Raw genomic sequence first — 11,949 nt, 5'->3', positions numbered from 1 at the left:
GGTATTGTCCTCTTATGGGGTATGAGTTTATTTTTCTGAACTTCTGGAGCTTATCTACATTGTAAAATCACATACCCTGTTTACTTTGTAGGCTTGAGTCAGAACTCATAGATAAGGTGGTAACTAGCTGGTCCTGCAGGCTTCATTTTCTTGAGGCTGTGAGAACCTTAGGAGGATGTGATTTGTATCTTTGGCCTCCTGTGGACTAGTTCATGGTCTGAAACCATGCAGCACATGTATGATGATAAGTTAGAGGTTAGGAGCTGGAATCCAGCTTTCTGAGTTGGAGGCTCTACTTCTATCATTTGATAATCGACCTTAGGAAAGTTATGCAACCGCCCTGTGCTTTTATATGCTTACCTATAAATAGTAATAAAATAATAACTGCTTCATATACTTCTGAAAACTAAATGTAACAATGTGAATAAAATATTTAAATCAGAGCCTAGAATACAATAACGACTTAATGAATGGGAGCTGCTCAATAAATACACATTCAGTGAAAAGAAATAAATGTCATATTAATATTCTATAACTTGACTAAAGATTTTTTCTTTGTATTATATAAAAAATCCTAGAAGAAGTGAAGACAATTTTATGGCTGAAATAATCAGCATTAATGACTATCCTCATTTTTTAATGTACCCTTTTCTTATCCCACTGGCTTATTGTATCTCTAAGTTTTGTTGAGCTTTTTTATTGTACCTATAATAGCAGTTACATAGTTACTTCCCCAAGGAATTCTTCTATTTAATGTGATTTATAGTCCAATTGTATACTAGAATATTTTTATAAGCTACAAAAGATAATTATTATGGATTTTTCAGCTTATGTTCTTAGTTTACATTAATTTATTCATCTAATTTAGGTTATTTTAGGGTTACCCAAATTTTTAAGTTAGAATAGCTCCACTCTTGTGAAAAAATAACTTTTTATTTACTTTAAAATGTATTAGGGTTTGGCATTACCAAACTTCCTTTAATAAAAGAAGAAAAATAGGAAAGAGAATTTGGGCTTTGGAACCAAGGTGAGGCTCAACTATTAAGATTCTAACACAGGCTTAAAGTAATTTGATATGTCCTACACCCTGTTCTTTACTTTTCTGAGATGAATATATTTGCTTCACTAATTTGGTGCTAAGAGTATAGTAAATAGCCTTCAGCAGACCCGCGGCAGCTTCGCCCTCGTGTTTGACTGCTTGCTGTTCCCCGTGGCCACGGTCACCCAGGAGACCGGCCAAATTGTACATCGACCTGAAGGTGGTTTCATGGCAGCCACGAAGAAAGCAGTTTTGGGCCGTTGGTGGGGGCAGTGGACCAGGGTACCAGCTCGACACGTTTTTTGGTTTTTAATTCAAAAACAGCTGGACTTCTAAGTCATCATCAAGTGGAAATAAAACAGGAATTCCCAAGAGAAGGATGGGTAGAACAAGACCCAAAGGAAATTCTTCAATCTGTCTATGAGTGTATAGAGAAACCATGCGAGAAACTTGGACAGCTCAATATCGATATTTCCAACATAAAAGCTATTGGTGTTAGCAACCAGAGGGAAACCACCGTGGTCTGGGACAAGTTAACTGGAGAGCCTCTCTACAATGCTGTGGTGTGGCTTGATCTAAGAACCCAGTCTACTGTTGAGAATCTTAGTAAAAGAATTCCAGGAAATAATAACTTTGTCAAGTCCAAGACAGGACTTCCACTCAGCACTTACTTCAGTGCAGTGAAACTTCGTTGGCTCCTTGACAATGTGAAAAAAGTTCAAAAGGCTGTTGAAGAAAATAGAGCTCTTTTTGGGACCATTGATTCATGGCTTATTTGGAGTCTGACAGGAGGAGTCAATGGAGGTGTCCACTGTACTGATGTAACGAATGCAAGTAGGACAATGCTTTTCAACATCCATTCTTTGGAATGGGATAAAGAGCTTTGCGATTTTTTTGGAATTCCAATGGAAATTCTTCCCAATGTCCGGAGTTCTTCTGAGATCTATGGCTTAATGAAAGCTGGGGCCTTGGAAGGTGTGCCAATATCTGGGTGTTTGGGAGACCAATCTGCTGCCTTGGTAGGACAAATGTGCTTCCAGGATGGGCAGGCCAAAAACACGAATGGAACAGGATGTTTCTTGTTATGTAACACAGGCCATAAGTGTGTATTTTCTGAGCACTGCCTTCTGACCACTGTGGCTTACAAACTTGGCAGGGACAAACCAGTTTATTATGCACTGGAAGGTTCTGTAGCTATCGCTGGTGCTGGTGCTGTTATGGGCTGGTTAAGAGACAATCTTGGAATCATTAAGAGCTCAGAGGAAATTGAAAAACTTGCTAAACAAGTTGGTACTTCTAATGGCTGCTACTTTGTCCCAGCATTTTCAGGATTATATGCACTTTACTGGGAACCCAGTGCAAGAGGGATAATCTGTGGACTCACCCAGTTCACCAATAAATGTCACATTGCTTTTGCTGCCTTAGAAGCTGTTTGTTTTCAAACCCGAGAGATTTTGGATGCCATGAATCGTGACTGTGGAATTCCACTGAGTCATCTGCAGGTAGACGGAGGCATGACCAGCAACAAAATTCTTATGCAGCTACAGGCAGATATTCTGTATATTCTAGTAGTGAAGCCCTCTATGCCTGAAACAACTGCTCTGGGAGCTGCCATGGCAGCCGGGGCTGCAGAAGGAGTTGGCGTTTGGAGTCTCGAACCTGAGGATTTGTCAGCTGTCACGATGGAGCAGTTTGAACCATAGATCAATGCGGAGGAAAGTGAAATTCGTTACTCTACGTGAAAGAAAGCTGTGATGAAGTCAATCGGCTGGGTTACAACTCAATCTCCAGAAAGTGGTATCCCATAAATAAGGCCATCTCCTGTATTCCCAAGATGCAAGCTTTTTACCTAATGAGAGAATCCAACAATTCTGTCTCTTGATATGATGACACTATTTACAGACTCTGATTTTATTTATTAGCCACTTGCTGCATGATTCTCCAAGTAGACCTGTGGCTTGAAATAAAATGCAGCAGAGCAAATGCCAAAAAAAAAAAAAAGTATAGTAAGTACTCAATACATTTACTTACTCAGTGATGCAGACTGTACTAGAAAGTAATTCATTCTGGGTAAGAAGTTGGTAAGTGAATGTTGTTAGTTGAATCATCTGTGGATAGATCCCAAATAAGATAAAAAATACTTTTAAAAATTGTATCAGTATTAATAAGGAATAAGCCTTTGATTCTTGTTATTGTTCTCTAAACAATACAGTGTACTATTCATATAACATTTACATTGTTTTCTGGTAGTATAAAACACAGAAGTCATTTAAAGTGTAAGAGAATATGTACATGCTTTGTATGCAAATGCTATGCCATTTATATATGAGTATCTATTGTCATATATGGAAATATATATCATACATGTATGCATATAGTATGCATGTTTTCATTTTAGTAAACCAGTATTCAAGTCACTGGAGGTACACTATGACTGTTAGTGATTACAGTCCAGCTATGACCTAGAAGGGACAGCTAGATGGGAGTCTAGAAAGGAGGCAAATGAATGCTCTGAAAGTGGATCAGGACCTCAAAGGAGGCCATGAGAAGGTGCTATTTTGAGAAATGTGAAGTTAGTTGATGCTGTGTTCTCATTGCCTGACCTTTTACCAAGCCTTTCCATGGAGGCCATTTCTTATTATTCGTTTGAGCCTGGTTAGCCTCTTATCTAATGGAACAGACAGACACAGGCTGAGAAATGACAGGATGAAATCCCCTTTTCCCAGAATGTGCCCTTTCCACACTCCATTTCTTCCAGATCTAGGGAAAGTAGACCTACTCCATGGGGAATGAACACCCCCATCCATCTGAGAGTAAACATCTCCACCTCTATCTGCTGTGCTGGCTCCTTGCCTCTAGCCCTTCCATGGTTTCTTCCCTAATGGAAGAGGAGGCAAGCATGAAAGAAGCTGCTAAAGACCATAAATATTTCAAAGGGAAAAAGCCAAGGGACTCCATTAAACCTCGTACATTTGTCTGTCAATGGAGAAGGAAGCTGAATAATGAAATGCTCAGAGGTATGGAGGTGATTTCAGAGCAAAATGGGCAGATAGGAAATAAAATGCCTCTCACCACAAAGAAAACTCAAATTTTCTTCCCAACCTTCTTTCTGAGCCAGTTCTTTTAAGCACCATAACCTCAAAAGCACTATTACCTCAAAGGGCACAAGAGAATAAATAGTATAGTGGTAAAAGGCAAGGTATTTCCAATCTATGAATTCTAGTTGGAATCTGGTTTCTTGCACTGACTGCCTGAATTTATGTAGGGTTCCCTTAGATGAAATCTATATGTGGCAAAGTACATAAATAAACAAGTTGCTAACTTAATATTTCTTATAGTTTTATTATTATATATTCCTCTTTCACATGTATTCTACTTTTATGGAAACCCTCTTCTTTCTATATTACTGTTGAGCAATGCCCGGACTCCATCAGTCAGGTCAGTGGCCAGTGATGGCATTTTCAGTGTTAATCAACCAAAGTTGCCCAACAGACACAGATGTTGCAGCAGACCTAGTCTTCTCCCTAATGGTCCTTTGGGAATAAGGCTTTTAAGCCTTCACATGCATGTGACCGGCTTGAAACCTTCATTAATGGCCCATGCACTGTCAGGACCTGTTACATCAGTTGGTGTATAAGAAGCAATACCCTAGCCTGGCAATGTGCCTGCTTTCTATCTCTTTCATTACCTTCAGAAAACACTAACAACTCACTTTTGATATTCAGACCATTTATGTTTTTCATAACCAACTCAAACCCCAACTAAGCAAGTTGGAAATGGTGCCACTGGTGGAGTCAGAAAAGTGAGAAATATTTTCCCTTGGTGATTTCATATCTTCCTGCAGTGACTTGAACTAGTTAACTAGGCATTCAACTATTTATTTATTTATTTATTTATTTATTTATTTATTTATTTATTTATTTATTTATTTGGGGGGGATGCTATTATATAACCTAGGTGGACCTTGAACTTGTGATCCTTCTATCTCTGCCTTCAGTGTTGGGATTACAAGCATGTGCCACCATGCCCAGCTAATTTTAAAAAAACTATTTAACTTGTCCTTCTAGAATATGGGTGGGGAATGAGAACTTTGCTGAAACCACACTGACCAACTAACACACTCATTTCTGCCAGCTACATTGAGAAATGGAATAAGAATTTAACAGTCTCATATGGGTACCTACATATTCAAGTGAGGAAATCACTGCTACTTACAATGTAATACCTACAACAAGCTTCATAATTCTACACAAACTTCAAAGAGAAATACCCTACCATGTGTCAGAATCACACAAAATTGAATGGTAAGAATGTTCTGCTGGTGCAATGTATATGCTATCCATTGCCTGCGAGTAGCACACAGCATAATATAGGAGATGGCCAAAGAAAGACCATACAGTGAAGGTAACAAGAAATGATTTCATGGAACTAAGGGGGATATGTGACTAATTCATACACTAAAGAGCATTTGTTGAATATACAGTGCCTTGATTAAACACACCATCTTGACAAGATACAGAAAAAGAGGCACAAGAACTAAGTGCTACCAAGGGCCAAGCTCTTGAGTGTGCTTCTGATTTCATCCCTGCCACAATCCTACACAATTGCTATTGTACTTCATTTTACCTGTAACCTCCTTATTTCTAAAGTTATTGTGCTATAGTGACAGAACCAGAAATACAATCAGGTCAATTCAAAAGCACTGTTCTTTTCACCCCATGGATCCATTGGTCAAAGGGAGAGAATAGACAAACAGCAAATTACAGCATGGGAAATATTATCATGGTAGTATGAAGAATGTATGCCTTGTGTACTCTGTAGGCCCTGGGGAGCCAACTTAATGCCTGGGGAGTGTCTGAAAGGCTTCTCCACAGTGGTGACATTTTAGCAGGGGCTTTGAAAGATGAGTCAATATTTGCCATGCAGAAATCAATTCATTCTAGTAGTAATAAATGGGACTTAAAGAGGCAAACTGCCAAACTGTTTTTCTAATGTCAAATATTTCTGCAATCACACATTCTCATCAATCTTTCTTGTCACTGGCATCCTTCTAAGTTCTCAGACTTTTAACCTCACAGCCATTTCCTCTCCCTTTCGCCCGATGTATCCCTTGCCAAGTTCTGACAGACTCTTCCTCCATAATTTCTAGAGATCCACTACATAAGCACATCCCCGAAGAGTGGAGCTGAGTGAGAGAAACATTGCCTGTTGCAACCAAGAACCTTCTATTTGCCTACACTTTCTTATCAGTTAACACCAAAAAGTACAGCCAAGATTCTTTCCACAACTGGTAGCTTTAGCGCAACTTGGCGATGGCAAAGAGAGGAAAAGAAAACGTGTTTGTTTCCCATAGAGTGGGGCTGAAGTTGGAATCATAGGAAAGGAAAACGTAACTATGAAAATGATACTTCAGCTGGGCGCAGGTGGCTCACGCCTGTAATCCTAGCTACTCAGGAGGCCAAGATCTAAGGATCATGTTTCAAAGCCAGGCTGGGCAGGAAAGTTTGTCAATCCCTTATCTCCAAGTAACCACCAGAAAGGCAGGACAGTAGCTGTGGCTCAAAGTGGTATCACACTAGCCTTGAGTGAAAAGGCTCAAATACAGTGCCCAGAGCGAGTTCAAAGCCCACAACTGACAAAAGAAAAAATAAAAAAAGAAAGATTTTTCATCAGTTGCTCCCTTATTTTATCTCCTTACAGAAATGAAAGAATTTTAAAAAAACTTTTGCCTGGTAAGTAAGCCAACTTAACTTACTAGAAACAAATGAAAGAAAGAATATATGCTAATAAAAAGAATAAATATAAAATATTAATAATATTCTGTATATAATCTCTAGTCCCTTTCAACATGATCTTACAAAGCAAAACATATTCTTTTTCCCCCTTTAGTGAACAGTATTGGCTTTCTCTTATCAATGGGAAATTAAGTCTTTCTTTCATTTGTGTAATGTGTGAAATAATTAACACTGAGTTAGAAATAATCCAAAAATGTTGCTGTTGATACATGAGTCAGCTTCCTATTACTTTGTCCAACTCTGAATGTTCTCAGTGAAAGGCTAACCCATGTTAAGGAAGATTTAACAGTCAAGAGACAAAGACACCAGATAGAATTATATTTACATAAATTAAGCAAGTGCATTATAACGTAGTGATAAACCTGGATCATTATTTTTATACTACATTGGAGAAATAGTAGTTTATCTAGTGAATGTCCCAAAGGCTCCTATGTAAGGATTGCTCACCAGAGTGAGCTGCTATGAGGAAATGATGTGAAATTCTTGGGAGATGAGGCATACAGGAATGAAGTTAGGTCATTGGGTTAGGTCATTGAAGGATATTTGAATCTCAGTCCCTTTCCTCCTTATCTTTGCTTTTCAGTTGTCATGAGGTCAGGGGCTTTGCTCTACCATTTGCCCCTTACCTAACAATCTTCCTCATAACAAGCCCAACACTCCTGGGGTTGGCTAATCATAAACTGAAATTTCTGAGACTATGAGCTAAGAGAAATCTCATCTCTTTTTAGGTTGATTGTTTCAGGCATTTATTGAAGCAATAAGAAGCTAACACCTAAGATTTTTGAGACTCGAGCAATGGGAAAAAAATGGTGTCGATTCTGAATCTGCAGAGCATGAAAAAAATAGTTGCTCTCCAATGTTTCTGAGAAAGATTTGTGGAAGAAGTGATGGTTGGGACTCCTTAAGTAATAGGATAACGATAGTATGGAGAGTAGGGAAATGGGGTCTATAGACCCCATTTGCATTACTCCATCAATTTGTGTATATTATAATACAATACATATTATATATTGAATATATTATAAAACATACAAAATTATATTTATATATCATCCTATGTATTTTATATAGGATACACATATATAGGATACCTATTTTATAAATAATATATCCTTGTATATTATATATAGGATATACAAATTATTAAATTATATATAGGATATATGTTTATATAATATCTCATATATTGTATATGAATACCACACAATATGTACATATAATATACATGTTATGCATACATGTATATATCTTGAACTCATTTTGAATATTTATATATCTAATGTAATGTCTTGTGTCATATTATTTTTCCTAAAATAAATTGTTACTTAGAAACAATTGAAACAAGTTGAAAATTTGTGTGAAATATGTTGTAAAATTTTTAGCTTTCTTATTTTTTCAGTTTGTTTTTGTGCTGCTACTGAGGCTTCAATTCAGAGTCTTGTGCACTCCCTTGGATTTTTTTGCTTGAAACTGGTACTCTGCCATTTGAATCACACTGTGAGTTCGAATTTTTTTGCTGGTTAATTTGAGATGAGTCTAGCAAATTTGTCTTCTTGAGCTGTCTTCAAATTATGATCTTCAGATCTCAGCCTCCTGAGTAGCTAAGATTATAGATATGAACTACTGCCATCTGGCTTAGTTATTTAAAAAATCTTCCTAGTATTAAATAATCTTTTATTGATTGTGTATAAAATCTTTCATGTATGGACATATTTAGAATAGTATACAAAAATAAATACATGATATGTGTGTATGTAACACATATAATATATGGGTGTGTGTAATATTTTTTCTCAGCCTGAGGATTTTCCTTTAAGCATCTTTCATGGATCAGAAGTTTAGATCCTGATGATAGTCACTTTGCCAGTTTTTCTTTCATAAATCATGTTTTCTGCATTTTTGTAGCTTTTTTTGAAACTATAAACCAGTAAATTATATTTTAGTTTTGATAAAATTGACCACTATTTCTTAAAAATCTTTCTCAAAAGTTTTATGCTTTCATCATATATATTTTTTTCATTTCTGATTACTGCTTCTGAGTTTTCCTTCTTCCGAACCAGAAATGTCTGTTGGAGCACTCCCTACTCAACTATCTCAAGATCAATTTAAATGTTATATATCTATCACTGCCTATCAACTTTTACAGCAATAACTCAGACCTTTTTTCTACATTTAAGACCTCAAAAATCTTTTCCTAGCAGTCATCACCAATTAAATGTTTGATATAGACACAATTTATAATTAAATGAGAAGCAGAACTTAAAGACTTGAAAATTTCTCAGCCTGGCCATATTGCAGGAAAAAAAAATGCATTTTCCTAGAGGACATCCATGCGTAGCCAAGCAAACACCTTTGGTGCCTGTTACTTGTGGTGAAGACCTCAGCATGAATGGCATATGGCAAGCACTCATGTGAAAGGGAGAGATAGCAAGGTAAGACAGGAAGCATGAAAAGAGGAAAGGCCAGTCACTCTTTCAAGAACTATCTGGGATCCTTAGACTGTACAGAACCTTCCAAGGGCAGGCCCCTCAATGAGCTTTCTCTAAGATCCACTCTTAGACATCACAATACCACAAAACTACAACTCAGAAAGCCAAACTGCAGGAGATAAGCCTCATGGAAACCATGAAGGAAGGCAATCTGTTTACAGAGTTAGTTTACACAATGTTAGTTTCCATCTCACTCAGACCAGCATCTAGAATAATGTTTGAACAATTATCTGCACACTGTAGCTTAATCAAATAGACTCTGAAAATGAACCATTATACTTTAGGTACCCCTGTGCTTCCCATTAAAGACACCAACCAACATCTGGCAGTTGGCCCACCACTTTCACTCTATTATTCTGTCAATCCTTTCTTTATATAATAACATTTCTCTTTACGCAAAAAATCAAATGGCATTGTCTCACCACCTTAAAATTCTTAAGTGCCCTCCCTTTCTTATCTCCTTGTCAAGGCTACAATGGCTTCCCCTTCCCCTCTCTCTCTCTCTCTCTCTCTCTCTCTCTCTCTCTCTGTCTGTCTCATTGGTGTGCATATGTATGCATGTGTGTATATGTGCACACTTCATACAGTGCTCACACTGGTACTGAGGTTTTAGTTCAGGGACTAGATGTGCTACTCTTTCACATTTTCACAAAAGGCTGGCACTCTTCCATTTGTGCCACAGCCCCATATCTAGCTGTTTAATGGTTAATTGGAAATAAGACTTTCAGGGACTTCCTTCCCAGGCTGGCTCGGAAATGTGTTCCTTAGAACTCAGTCTCTTAAGTAGCTAGGATTACAAGCCTGAGCCACCAGTGTCCAGCACACCTAGTTCTTCCTACCCTGAAAGGCTCACATTGCCCCCACCTCCCACCACTCAGCAGCTTCCACCCTCTCCGCTTTACTTTTGTTTCCTAGGACAGGCTAGACCACTTCAGGCTGGGTTCCTGCTGTTTCCATTGCCTCTGCTTCTCTTCCCCACATCTGCACACAACCTTCTACTTCTTAACTCCCATTTTCAAAGCCTCTATTCAGTTTCCAACAGCTCTCACCTAAACAATGACTGCAGTCTTTTGAATAAAGTCGTCATCTTCACAACTCCTTTGTACCCTGCAGTTTCGCAAGACCTTTTTCATCCAAATCACAATACAGTCTCTAAAGATATCTCCAATACAATGCTCTTAACCTTTTAAAACCACTGATTCCTTTATCATTGAAAAAGGATAGATATCCTTCTCTGAATATTACTTTAAACGTGCAAATAAGGTACAGTAGTACAAATACATGTACATCATAATACAAATGCATATTTAAACTCAGTTACCACAGAAATATAATTATGAATATGCTTCGGTTGTAATCCATGAAGTAACAAGATACAGCAGTAGACCTTCAAGGTACCTGACTTTTAAAGAAGGAAATAGCATATGTATTTGTTCAAGATATATAAATATCTGAAAATTGTTGTATGAAAGAAAGATAACCTGTTTTGTTTTGATGAGAAAGCTGCAGGTCCTGCCATTACTACTCATGCCTAAATTCTCTTCATAATGATTTTTGATCCATTTACAGATCCCTTAAATTGTTTCAGATGTATCCTACTAGGGAGGCCTTAAATATCACTGGCTATGTACTAGTCCAAAGACCTTAATTGGTCTAAATTCTTATCATACTTCACATACTTTTCCTAATCTTCTCTGTGTACAAAGCCAAGCATCCCCTCAACCCTCAGCTCCGGACATATAGACTTTCTGCCATTTCAAATCAAATTGGCCTCTTTTACATATTAAGGCCTTTTGAGATGGGCCTTTACTATTTCTACACCTGAGAAACTCATGCATATCGTTTGAAACTAAACATATACTTTGCTCTTCCAGGAAGCCTTTCATATTGGCTACATAGTTTAGGTACACCTTTACTTGCTTCTCTACACTGTTATTCCTCTACACAAACCATTACAATCTCCTTTTTGTTCCATGCCTTATTTCCTTGTTATCTCCTGTGTCTATCTGAGGCAGAACAAAAGTTTAATAGGATAGAATGTAGGATGGAATGATGCTGTCTTGAACTTGTGGTACCTTCTGATCTCCTGTAGAGTAATAAAACAAAAATTGACCACATATAAATAAGAAAAGTAAGCCTATCTGAATTGCTCAGGTCATAGCTCTAAAGTAGCAGATGAAAAAAAAATAATAAAGTAGCAGATGAGGACCTAGACCCATCATGATGCAGTAGTCCCTACAGAGAGCTCATTAAGACAACTGCAGATGCAAGCAAAAGAGAAAATACAACATCACCTCGCCTGTTCAAAAACACAACAATGCCCCTTTCCAGGACAGGCCTTACTGGTAACTAATAATCCCTATTTTAAGAAATAGCATAAGTGACATTTGTTTATGTGTCGATACTTTGAATGTAAGGCTTTGGTGTTTTAAATTTTACTTTGTTTTAAATTCTGTATTTCTTATTTCTCTTTCTAGAGCTTATCCAATTATTATATGTAAATTTTCAATTTATTGTAGACATGCAAAAAGCATATACAGTCACATCCATGTAAGTACATTGCTTATGTATGCAAATGTTTCTACCTTTCTGTGCATATATTGTATATCTCTGTGTGTATATATAT

General features: G+C 37.4%; 1 pseudogene; it reads left to right on the top strand.

The window, feature by feature from the left end:
* Positions 1-1,252: 1,252 nt before the first annotated feature.
* On the top strand, positions 1,253-3,021 carry LOC125351716 (annotated as a pseudogene).
* The last annotated feature ends 8,928 nt before the right edge of the window (positions 3,022-11,949 follow it).

Source organism: Perognathus longimembris, chromosome 5 (assembly GCF_023159225.1).
Source record: "Perognathus longimembris pacificus isolate PPM17 chromosome 5, ASM2315922v1, whole genome shotgun sequence".
NCBI lineage: Eukaryota > Metazoa > Chordata > Mammalia > Rodentia > Heteromyidae > Perognathus > Perognathus longimembris.
Note: the sequence above shows the minus strand (reverse complement) of the source record. Positions and strands in the feature narration are given on the sequence as shown.